The sequence below is a fragment of the Anas acuta genome, chromosome 12 (genome assembly GCF_963932015.1).
Source record: "Anas acuta chromosome 12, bAnaAcu1.1, whole genome shotgun sequence".
Lineage (NCBI taxonomy): Eukaryota > Metazoa > Chordata > Aves > Anseriformes > Anatidae > Anas > Anas acuta.
The window spans coordinates 78,811-90,643 of record NC_088990.1 but is presented as its reverse complement, the minus strand read 5'-3'; the positions used below and the strand labels follow the sequence as shown (position 1 = coordinate 90,643).

Sequence of the window (11,833 nt, the reverse complement as noted above, 5' to 3'; positions counted from 1 at the left end):
CACCGGGGGGGGGGAACCAAAGTGAGGGGGGAACCAAGTGTGCGGGGTTCGGGTTCCGGGGGGACACATTTGCGGGGCGCACCGGGGGGGAACCAAAATGAGGGGGGAACCAAGTGTGCGGGGTTCGGGTTCCGGGGGGACAAATTTGCGGGGCGCACCAGGGGGAACCAAAAGGAGGGGGGAACCAAGTGTGCGGGGTGCGGGTTCTGGGGGGACACTTTTGTGGGGCGCACCGGGGGGAACTAAAATGAGGGGGGAACCAAGTGTGCGGGGTGCGGTTGCCGGGGGGACGCCATTAGGGTTAGGGTTGGGGTTGGAGTTGGGGTTCGGGTTAGGTTAGGGTTATGGTTAGGCCGCCCCCTGCTGGTGGAAAAGGGGTATTGCAGGCGGCCGAGGGGAGCTCATGCCCGGTGACGCCCGAGGGCGCCCCTCTGCCGCCAGCTGCTGGTGGAAAAGGGGTACTGCAGTCGGCCGAGGGTAGCTCATGCCCGGTGCCGCCCGAGGGCGCCCCTCTGCCGCCACCTGCTGGTGGAAAACGAGTACTGCAGGCGGCCGAGGGGAGCTCATGCCCGGTGACGCCCGAGGGCGCCCCTCTGCCGCCCCCTGCTGGTGGAAAAGGGGTACTGCAGGCGGCCGAGGGGAGCTCATGCCCGGTGACGCCCGAGGGCGCCCCTCTGCCGCCACCTGCTGGTGGAAAAGGGGTACTGCAGGCGGCCGAGTGGAGCTCATGTCCGGTGACGCCCGAAGGCGCCCCTCTGCCGCCACCTGCTGGTGGAAAAGGGGTACTGCAGGCGGCCGAGGGGAGCTCATGCCCGGTGCCGCCCGAGGGCGCCCCTCTGCCGCCACCTGCTGGTGGAAAAGGGGTACTGCAGGCGGCCGAGGGGAGCTCATGCCCGGTGACGCCCGAGGGCGCCCCTCTGCCGCCACCTGCTGGTGGAAAACGAGTACTGCAGGCGGCCGAGGGGAGCTCATGCCCGGTGACGCCCGAGGGCGCCCCTCTGCCGCCACCTGCTGGTGGAAAAGGGGTACTGCAGGCGGCCGAGGGGAGCTCATGCCCGGTGCCGCCCGAGGGCGCCCCTCTGCCGCCACCTGCTGGTGGAAAAGGGGTACTGCAGGCGGCCGAGGGGAGCTCATGCCCGGTGACGCCCGAGGGCGCCCCTCTGCCGCCACCTGCTGGTGGAAAAGGGGTACTGCAGGCGGCCGAGGGGAGCTCATGCCTGGTGACGCCCGAGGGCGCCCCTCTGCCGCCACCTGCTGGTGGAAAAGGGGTACTGCAGGCGGCCGAGGGGAGCTCATGCCCGGTGACGCCCGAGGGCGCCCCTCTGCCGCCACCTGCTGGTGGAAATGGGGTACTGCAGGCGGCCGAGGGGAGCTCATGCCCGGTGCTGACATGTCCCCCCCGCACCCACCCAGGCATCCTGGCCCTGCAGCTGCCCCCGGGGGGGCTCGACGCCGAGTTCTACAGGTGAGAACCAGTCCCCTCCGCCCCCTAAATGCGCCCCTAGACCCCTCCCAATTTATTCCCCCCCCCAGCGTTTGCCTCCACCTGGCCTAGATGCCGCGTCGGGTGCGGGAGGCGCTGGCGGAGCGCGAGCGGCTGCTGCGGGCATGGGTAGGACGGGGGGTGGGGCACCAAGGGGGGGGGGTCCATGGGGCTTGGGGGGACCACAAGGGGGGGGGGAACCAAAATGAGGGGGGAACCAAGTGTGCGGGGTGCGGGTTCCGGGGGGACACACTTGTCAGGCGCACCGGGGGGGGGAACCAAAGTGAGGGGGGAATCAAGTGTGCGGGGTTCGGGTTCCGGGGGGACACATTTGCGGGGCGCACCGGGGTGGAACCAAAATAAAGGGGTACCAAGTGTGCGGGGTTCGGGTTCCGGGGGGACAAATTTGCGGGGCGCACCAGGGGAACCAAAAGGAGGGGGGAACCAAGTGTGCGGGGTGCGGGTTCTGGGGGGACACTTTTGTGGGGCGCACCGGGGGGAACTAAAATGAGGGGGGAACCAAGTGTGCGGGGTGCGGTTTCCAGGGGGACGCCATTAGGGTTAGGGTTGGGGTTGGAGTTGGGGTTCGGGTTAGGTTAGGGTTATGGTTAGGCCGCCCCCTGCTGGTGGAAAAGGGGTATTGCAGGCGGCCGAGGGGAGCTCATGCCCGGTGCCACGGGAGGGCGCCCCTCTGCCGCCACCTGCTGGTGGAAAAGGGGTACTGCAGGCGGCCGAGGGGAGCTCATGCCCGGTGACGCCCGAGGGCGCCCCTCTGCCGCCACCTGCCGGTGGAAAAGGGGTACTGCTGTCGGCCGAGGGGAGCTCATGCCCGGTGACGCCCGAGGGCGCCCCTCTGCCGCCACCTGCTGGTGGAAAAGGGGTACTGCAGGCGGCCGAGGGGAGCTCATGCCCGGTGACGCCCGAGGGCGCCCCTCTGCCGCCACCTGCTGGTGGAAAAGGGGTACTGCAGGCGGCCGAGGGGAGCTCATGCCCGGTGACGCCCGAGGGCGCCCCTCTGCCGCCACCTGCTGGTGGAAAAGGGGTACTGCAGGCGGCCGAGGGGAGCTCATGCCCGGTGCCGCCCGAGGGCGCCCCTCTGCCGCCACCTGCTGGTGGAAAACGAGTACTGCAGGCGGCCAGGGTCCGTGCACGCGCGTTGCTTATTACGTCTTTTTTTTTTTTGATGTGTAATTTCCTACGCTCCTAGATTTTTCTTCATATGTAAATGAAAGGTTCGTGCTAATTCCCGTTGAAAATATTTCATTTACGTTCTTGGTTGTATTGTCCTTTCTATGTTCAAAGCTGAGGCAAAAATACGGTAAATTTTGCTTCTAGGAACACCGCAGTTCTTTTGTCTGCACTCCGCATGATGTAAACTAGGGATAGGTGACAAATAAATAAAAAAATAAATAAAAGAACACAGCTGCTGCTCCTGCTCTCTTTCTTGTGCTTTGCCCCCTCCTCTTTCCCAGGTGATTGGGTTTGGGTGCTGGGCGGGGCCAAATGTTATACGAGCCCTAGGCGTTCTATCAGAGAGCTCCTTCTGCGTGGGCTGCTCTTTGGGGTCGGTGCTTTGTTTATTCTTCTGTTAGCTACATGTAGGGTTCTTTTCGTGGGTCAGAGTCTTGTACGATATTTTAGAGGAAACCAATCTAGTAGTACGTGCATTTATTGCATGAAGCTCTTTGGAGGTGATTAATTGTTATAGCACTTTTATGGATAGGATGTCAATGTTATTTTGTGTGTTTGCTTTGTTGTTCTATGTCCCTCATGATTTTTGCAGGGTTATAGGGCAGATGCCACCAGGTCTACCCCTTTTGTTGTTTTTGTTTTGTTTGATTTATTTTTCTTATTTTCTTTTTCGGAAGGGGGTTTGGGATTTGAGCGTCCTATTTTTTGGGGTTTGGGATTTGAGCATCTTAATTTTGTGGGTGTGGGATTTGAGCGTCTTAAGTGTTTGGGTTAGGGCTTTTAGGCATAGGACTTCAGGGGTTTGGTGTGGTGGATAGTTTGGCTTAGGTCTGTAGGGGTTTCGAGGATTTTTAGGGTTAGGGCTTGCGGCTTTTTTGTGTAAGGGCAGTAAGGGCTAGGGTTACAGGGAGAGCTGTTAAATGGAGTTCTCGACAACTCGGCCTCTGATTGGCCGTGCCGGCTGCCCAGGGAATGCTGGTAGGTGTAGTTTTCCGGCACAAGGCTTCCAGTAGGCTGCGTTGAGTGCCCAGAGCGTGCCGGGAAATGTAGTTCTGGGACTCTGGACTTCCGGGAGGCCATGTTGGGTGCCCAGAGCATACCGGGAAATGTAGTTCTGGGACTCCGAACTTCCGGGAGGCCATGTTGGGTGCCCAGAGCATACCGGGAAATGTAGTTCTGGGACTCCGGACTTCCGGGAGGCCATGTTGGGTGCCCAGAGCACACCGGGAAATGCAGTTCTCGGGGACTAGGGCTGGGGCTAGGGTTAGAGCTTAGGGTGAGGGTTGGGGTTAGGGTTAGGGCTAGTGAATGCTGGTTCTCTGTGTTTGCAGATGACGGTGAGCGTGTGTAAACTAATTCCAGTTAAAGAAGTTTCAGTTACTTGCTTGGTGACATTATCAGTTCAACATTAAAAGCTGCAGCAAAAGCAAAAGGGGAGTTTTGCTTCTAGAAACACCACAGGTCTCTTGTCTGCTCTAGGAATGTTTTTGAGATAAACCAGATTTTAAAAAACAAAGGAAAAAAAAAAAAAACACAGCTGCTTCTTTTGCTCTCTTCCTACTTTCTTGTGCTTTGCCCCTCCCCTTTCCCAGGTGATTGGGTTTGGGTGCTGGGCGGGGCTGAATGCTATATGAGCCCCAGGCATGCCATCAGAGAGCTCCTTCTGCTTGGGCTGCTCTTTGGGGTAAGTGCTTTGGTTTTCCTTCAGTCAGTTGCAGGGTTCTCTAGGCAGACTGGAGCCTATGGATTTCTGGATTTTAAGTGCTTGGAATTCACTCAGTAGCGGGATGTTTAGTAGGGGCTGCTGGCTCACTGTTTTTTTTGGGATGGTGGGATACTCTTCTGTTTTTGAGCTATGTTTTAATCTCTAGATGTATAAACCCACTTGTGTAACTCTCCAGAGGACTAAAACCAGCTTGATTGAATGCTACATATGGCTTGGCAGCGTAGATGCGGCGTTACCAAGACACTGAGCAGGGTTGTATCAGAGTCACCTCTTTCATCTGCAAAGGGTAAGTCTGCGACTACCCCTGCCGAGGCTGCTGTGTGTGCATGTCTTTTTGGCATTTGTGGAGCTCGGTTGTTTTTTTTTGTGTGTATGTTTTAACTTTCTGTTTTTCTGAGCAGTAAATAGTGTGTGTGCTGAGCGTGGTTGGCAGGAGGAGGTGGGGAGCTGCTCAGGACTGGTAGGTTTGGTTTCTAGGAGTGTGCGGCAGCCTTCCTGTGTGATGCGACTGATTGTTGGGTGGGAACGTTCCAGCTCATATGTCTTAAGCAATGTAGCTTGTGTAGTGTGTGTTGTGTGGCCCGGGTGCAGCTTGCTGTGGTGTTGTGAGTGAACAATCTCAGAGCTGGTGAGCAGCTGAAGTACCGGAGCTGGGAAGAGAGAGGTCTTGCAGCAGGTACGCTGTGGCTGTGAGGTGCCTCAGAGTGTGCATTTCTCTTGTCTCTGCAGGTGCTTTGTGCAGTTGTGGAGAGGGAAGGGAAATCTTCATGTCAGGAAGCTCTGAGGGAAGGTGAGAGGTGTCAGCCTGGTCATGCCTTATCCGAAGCAAAGGGAAGACGCTCAGGTGTTTCCCTGTGAGGGTCCGAGGTGAGGCTGATTGGGATAGAGGAGCAGTGTGGCAGGTGGGTGCTTGCAAGCACAGTGGCCATTGTATCCTTTTGTGTTCCCAGGTGGCGTGGGTGATGCTGGCCGCTCCTTTCAAGCTTGGACCTAATTTGCAGGTCCAGAGGCAAGTGGAGTGCTGTTTTGAAAGGATAAAAGTAAAGCTGGGGTTGCTTATGTTGTTGAGGGATGGGTGCTACTGCTGGCAGCTGAATGTTTATCTTCTGCCTGTGTCTTTCCCTTGTTCAGGCTGAAATGCAGCGTGCAGTGCGCAGTGCAGGACGTCTCGACCCAAGCTGCCTCTGCAGTGACTCTGGTGTGTGATGAGCAGAGGTAACTGTTGTTTTTGGGGTGTGGTTGTCACTGCAGTTATTTTCCTACATCCAATAGAGTAAAACTCCAGTTTGCCTTTTAGAGGTGCTATAAGTGGGTAAGGAGAAGAGATGGAAGCATGTGCCACGTGGGGCAGGCAAGCGGCTGAGGTACAGGAGGGGATGAGAGTATGTGATTTTTTTCTGGGGATGGAATGGAATTGATTTTGTTGGTGTATAATCTGTTCTGCTCTTGGATTTTTCTTTCTAAGTTTAAAAAAAATAATAAAATTTGAGCTAATTCCAGTTAAGAAAGTTCCAGTTACTTGCTGGGTTGTATTGTCCTTTTAATATTCAAAGCTTCAGCGAAAGCATGGGGATTGTTGCTTTTAGAAACACCTCAGGTCTCATCTGCACTCTGCATTCTGTTGAGCTAAAGCAGATCCCCCCAAAAAAAAGAAACAGGTAAACAAAAAAAAAAAACAAACACACACACACAAATGAAGAACAAAATAAAACACCATTGGTAGACTTGTTCTGAATGCAACGAACATTTAATCCCTTTGTTTTCCCAGGTGGTGTGGATGATACTGGCTGCACTGTTGGAGCTTGGATTCGGAGAGGAAGAGGTGAGCAGAACTGTATGTTGCATCAGCAGTAGTCAGCATCGTGGAGAAGGTGGGCATCGTGGCCGGCGTGCTAGTGAATGCTGTTACTCTGTTTTTGCAGCTGATGATGAGCCTTCAGTTGACTAAGATGACAAACGGTGCCTGTGCATTTCTTGAGGCGGAGGAACTTTACCATGCAGCAGCCTGAGAGCTAAGTTGGGGGGTGCCTGGTATTTGCATATCTGGGGTGGCTAATGGGAGCTGGGAGCCAGAGCAGCGTGGTGCCTGCTGGCTGAATATACTTGGTGCCACTGTGAGGGTGGTTGAGGCTGGGTCACGTTCAGGGTGCTTGTGGCTGGGTCACCAGGCTAATAGAAGAGGCAGGATTATTTTGTAGTGTGAGTGCGTGCGCCAGGCAGGACAGTTTCCTTCTGTTCGTCTGTCTTGTAGTGTTGCTTCTACAACGTCTGTTCTGTGCTTCTCAGGTCTTGATATCCTCCTAACTTTTTACACCGGACTGACTAGACAGGGGACTTGGTAGCGGTGCTGAAGGGCCTCAATGCTTGTTTTGTCATCGTGATTCTGATTCGAGCACTTCTTGTCTTGCAGTCGCTGCTTGAACTGCAGATCTGTTTCAGGTCTTGTGCATCATATTCGGTTTGAGATCGCGTCTGTTTCCATCCTCACTCTTGCAGAAGTCATCTGGGCCACATCAGGAGCTCTTGCTTGGGAATCGAATTCCTAAGTGTGTTCTTAGGGGGTTTTCACTCCCCATCCTTCCGGTCTCTTGTCTTGAAGGCAGGCTTTTTAGGCCTCCATCATCCCAGTTCTGGAAGCTGCTTCCAGTCGCGTGTCGTGACATTTGAGTCTCTGGTAGGGTCTGGTGCAGAGCACCTGTATCTGACTTGCTGTTGCCATAGGGCTTTCCTTTTGGGGGTCACTTTTTCTTGCGCCATGTGTTGTGTGTTTTGTTTGTAGTGTTTGTGGTGTGCCTGTGTGTGTATGTGTTTGGTCTGGAGCTGTCCTGCCTGGCAGTTAGTGATGACAGCTAACATGGCATTGCATGGGTGTACTAATACATTGTCTGGACTGTTTTGGCGAAGACATCCGGTCTGCCTCTGGGCACGTACTGAAGGGCAGCTGGCACAGTCATCTCTGTGGTGTTTGGCAGATGTTGGGCGTGGGAGATTTGAGCTGCTTGCGAGCAGCTGCTCGCATAGCACTGGAACGGTGTGCTTGAGGAGGTCTGTCGAATCTTGAAAGCTTACAGATATGGGGTTTTGAAACTTTTATTTTTATTTCTATGCTGTCCCCAGTAGAGCGTAAACCTTTGGAGGAACCTGTCACAGGAAAGAGCTCCTTCTGGAACTGTTCAGCACTCGGTAGGCAGCTCGGTGACTGGCTTGATCTACTTCTGAGGTGCTGAGGTATGGGGGCTTCTGTTTTGAAATGATAATATTGTAAATGGGGTCCCTTTGTGTTGTTGAGCGATGGGTGCTAATGCTGGCAGCTGAATGATTATCTTGTGACTGTTTTCATTTGTTTAAGGTGAAACACAGTGTACAACACGGGACTTGACCGGAGCTGCTTTTGGCAAGGTGAGCGATGGACAGATGCAGCAGGTACTTCAGGGGTGCAGCTGTTATTGCAGTTAGTTAACTGAACAAAATACAGTAAAAATCCTGTTTATATTTCAGGGGTGTTGTAGCTGGCCTAAGAGAGCAGATGGAAGCATCTTCCTCGAGGGCAGGTGAGGGCGCCGAGGTAAGGGAGCAGATGAGAGTAACTGTCCCAGCTGTGCTGTGGCTTTGGATGCTGCTTCAGCCTATGCTTTTGTTTGTCTTTTGCAGGTGTCTCGCACAGGCTGAGTGGGGCCAAGCTGCACTCTGAAGAGCAGCACGAGAAGGGCGGGCTGGTTGTGAGCTGGATTGGAGCAGAACTGCCAAGTAGCATGAGGTGAGTGCGAAGGGTCTTGCTTTGCAGGTGCCATGGCAGGCTCTCCACAGAAGCGGTTGAGGATTTGAGAAGAGGTTGCGGATGATCAAGGAGCGACACGTGCAGGGATGGCTTGAAAACGGTATGGCCGCTTTCTCTTCTGTTTATCAGGTGTCCCAGGCAACGTGGGCTGTGATGTTAGTCTTCAGAATCGGAACAAAGCGGGTGCTGATGGCTGTCTTCTTTGGTAGGCAAGGAGGTGCCCAAAGCCCTGTCTTGTGTAGCCTGAGCACGCCTCGCTGAGTATGAAGCTTGATTTCCAGCAGTTCTGAAAACTGTGTTGAGGCTGAAATGCTGTTTCTGTGTTTGGGTTGGGCTTGTACCTTGGTGAGTGTAGGGATGGGTTTTAATTTGGTGCAGTGGAGGGCCTGGCCCCAGTGTCCTGTAGTGTGTTTTGACCCGTGAGCATAGCCTTTTGGTTTTCAGATAGCCTACTGAAGTAAGTGATTTTTCCTGTGAGTGGAATGGAATTGAATTCTTCTTTGGCGCATAATCTGTTCTGCTCCTAGAGTTTTCTTCCTGCGTAAATACAAGTCTGCGCTAAATCCGGCTGAAAAAGCTTCATTTACTTGCGTGGTAGTATTGTCCTTTCAGTATTCAAAGCTGCAGCAAAAGCATGGGGATTTTTGTTTCTAGAAACACCCCAGTTCTCCTGTCTGCACTCTGCATGCTGTTGAGCTAAGCCTTATAAGGAAGTTAATAAAACCACAGCTGCTGCTGCTCCTCTTTCTGCTTTTTTATGCTTTCCCCCTGCACTTTCCCAGGTGATTGGCTTCAGGTTCCAGGTGGGACCTAATGGTAACTGAGTTGAAGGTATGCCATCAGAGAGCTCCTTCTGCCTGGGCTGCACTTTTGGATAAGTGCTTTGTTTTTCCTTCAGTCTTTTGGAGGGTTCTTTAGGTGGGTCAGATTCTATGGACTGATGCATTTTGAAGTTGAAACCGGTACTCCTATCTTTTTGAGGTGAAAACTGGTAGGATCTGTCATAGTAAAGGAATCTAGTAGTAGGCGCCTGTATTGCACGCAGCTCTTCCTCAGGTGAGTAGTTGTTATGGCAGTTTTACGGATAGTATGGTGATGTTACTTTGTGTGTTTGCTCTGTGGTTCTGGGTCCCTTCTGATTTTTGCAGAATTACGGGGCTTTCTGTGAGCCTTTAAATCTATGTCAAATCTTATCAAAGTCATAACCTCGCTGTCAAAGTGATGCAGCAGGGTTTAGGAGAAATGTGTGATGGAGGCTGCCTGTGTGAGCGTGTATCTGAAAATGGCAGCAGTGGGAATGTAAGGGGTAGTCTGTTTCAAGTTTAGGGACAGTTTGTTATATTTCTGGAGCTTTTGCCTGTGTGTTTTCTGTCTGTCGAGTGTTTAGACCTTGCAGCCTTTTAGTCTTGATGTCCTTGAATTGACATATTAGAAGTACGTTTATTAGGTGTTTCCAGGTAGTTGTTTTTGGGAAACAGTGGGGTAATGTCTCTTGACCGCATAAGTGCAGTAGTGCCTGGAGAGTGAGCAGGCTCACCTTCTTCCTCTCTGCAGAATAAGTCCGCCCGGGCCCATTTCGGCGCGGCGCCGCCCGGGCCCATTTCGGCGCGGCGCCGCCCAGGCCCATTTGTCCTGTGGAGCTACTGAGCAGCTGAGGTAAAGGAGTTTTGAACAGAGAGGTATTGCACAGTAGCATGTTGCATCAGTAGTAGTGAGCGTTGCCCAAGAGGTGGGTATCAGGGCTGGCGTGCTAGTGAATGCTGGTTCTCTGTTTTTGCAAGTGATGATGAACCTGTTTGACTTAATTCTATTTGAAAAAGTTCCAGTTACTGGCCTGGTCGTGTCGTCCTTTCAATGTTAAAAACTGCAGCAAAAGCATGGGGATTGTTGCTTCTAGAAACACCACAGGTCACCTGTCTGCTCTCTGCATGTTTTTCAAGTAAAGCAGATCTTAAAATAAAATAAAATAGTAATGAAAAAAAAAAAAAACAGCTGCTGCTGCTGCTCCTTTCTTTCTACTTCCTTGTGCTTTGCCCCTCCCCTTTTCCAGGTGATTGGGTTTGGGTGCTGGGCGGGGCCGAATGGTATATGAGCCCCAGGCATGCTATCAGAGAGCTCCTTCTGCCTGGGCTGCTCCTTGGGGTAAGTGCTTTGTTTTTCCTTCAGTCAGTTGCAGGGTTCTCTAGGCAGGCTGGAGTTTATAGATTTCTAGAATTTTTAAGTGCTTGGAATTCACTTAGGAGAGGGATGTTTAATAGAGGTTTCTGGCTCACTGTTTTTTGGGGTGGTGGGTTGCTCTTCTGTTTTTGAGCTAAATTTATTCTCTAGATGCATAGACCTACTTCTGTAATTTTCCAGAGGACTAAAACCAGCTGCATTTCATGCTACATGTGGCTTGGCAGGGTAGATGCAGCATTGCCAAGAGACTGAGCAGGGTTGTATCAGAGTCACCTCTTTCATCTGCAAAGGGTAAGTTTGATTATCCCTGCCGAGGCTGCTGTGTGTGCATGTCTTTTTGGCATTTGTGGAGCTCAGTTGTTTTTTGTGTGTGTATGTTTTAACTTTCTGTTTTTCTGAGCAGTAGATAGTGTGTTTGCTGAGTGTGGTTGGCAGGAGGAGGTGGGGAGCTCCTCAGGACTGGTAGGTTTGGTTTCTCGGAGAGTACGGCAGCCTTCCTGTGTGATGCGACTGGTTGTTGGGTGGGAACGTTCCAGCTTGTGTGTCTTAGGCAATGTAGCCTGTGTAGTGTGTGTTGTGTGGCCTGGGCAGATTTTGCTGTGGTGCTGTGAGTGAAGAATCTGAGTTAGAGGTGGTGAGTAGCTGAAGTACCGGAGCTGGGAAGAGAGAGGCATTGCAGCAGGTACGCTGTGGCTGTGAGGTGCCTCAGAGTGTGCTTTTCCCTTGTCTCTGCAGGTGCTTTGTGTGCAGTCGTGGACAGGGAAGGGATATCCTCGTGTGATGGAGCTCTGAGGGAAGGTGAGTGTTGCCAGCCTGGTCATGCCTTATCCGAAGCGAAGTGAAGACGCTCAGGTGTTTCCCTGTGAGGGTCTGAGGTGAGACTGTTTGGGATAGAGGAGCAGCGTGGCAGGTGGGTGCTTGCAAGCACAGTGTCGTTTTGTCCTTTTGTGTTCCCAGGTGTTGTGGATGATGGTGGCCGCTCCTTTCAAGCTTGGACCTAATTTGCAGGTCCAGAGGCAAGTGGAGTGCTGTTTTGAAAGGGTAAAAGTAAAGCTGGGGTCGCTTATGTTGTTGAGGGATGGGTGCTACTACTACTGGCAGCTGAATGTTTATCTTCTGCCTGTGTCTTTCCTTTGTTCAGGTTGAAATGCAGTGCGCAGTGCAGGACGTCTCGACCCGAGCTGCCTCTGCAGTGACTCTGGTGCGTGATGAGCAGAGGTAACTGTTGTTTTTGGGGTGTGGTTGTCACTGCAGTTATTTTCCTATGTCCAATAGAGTAAAACTCCAGTTTGCCTTTTAGAGGTGCTATAAGTGGGTAAGGAGAAGAGATGGAAGCATGTGCCACGTGGGGCAGGCAAGCGGCTGAGGTACAGGAGGGGATGAGAGTATGTGATTTTTTTCTGGGGATGGAATGGAATTAATTTTGTTGGTGTATAATCTGTTCTGCTCCTAGATTTTTCTTTCAATGCAAATAAAA

The 11,833-nt window shown here is 52.7% G+C and overlaps 1 long non-coding RNA gene across 1 annotated transcript; it reads left to right on the top strand.

The window, feature by feature from the left end:
• Nucleotides 1–10,255: 10,255 nt before the first annotated feature.
• LOC137863377 (uncharacterized) lies at nt 10,256–11,576 on the top strand. Its single transcript, XR_011100885.1, has 4 exons — nt 10,256–10,647; nt 11,092–11,154; nt 11,314–11,397; nt 11,498–11,576. It is a non-coding gene; the product is annotated as an uncharacterized lncRNA (long non-coding RNA).
• The last annotated feature ends 257 nt before the right edge of the window (nt 11,577–11,833 follow it).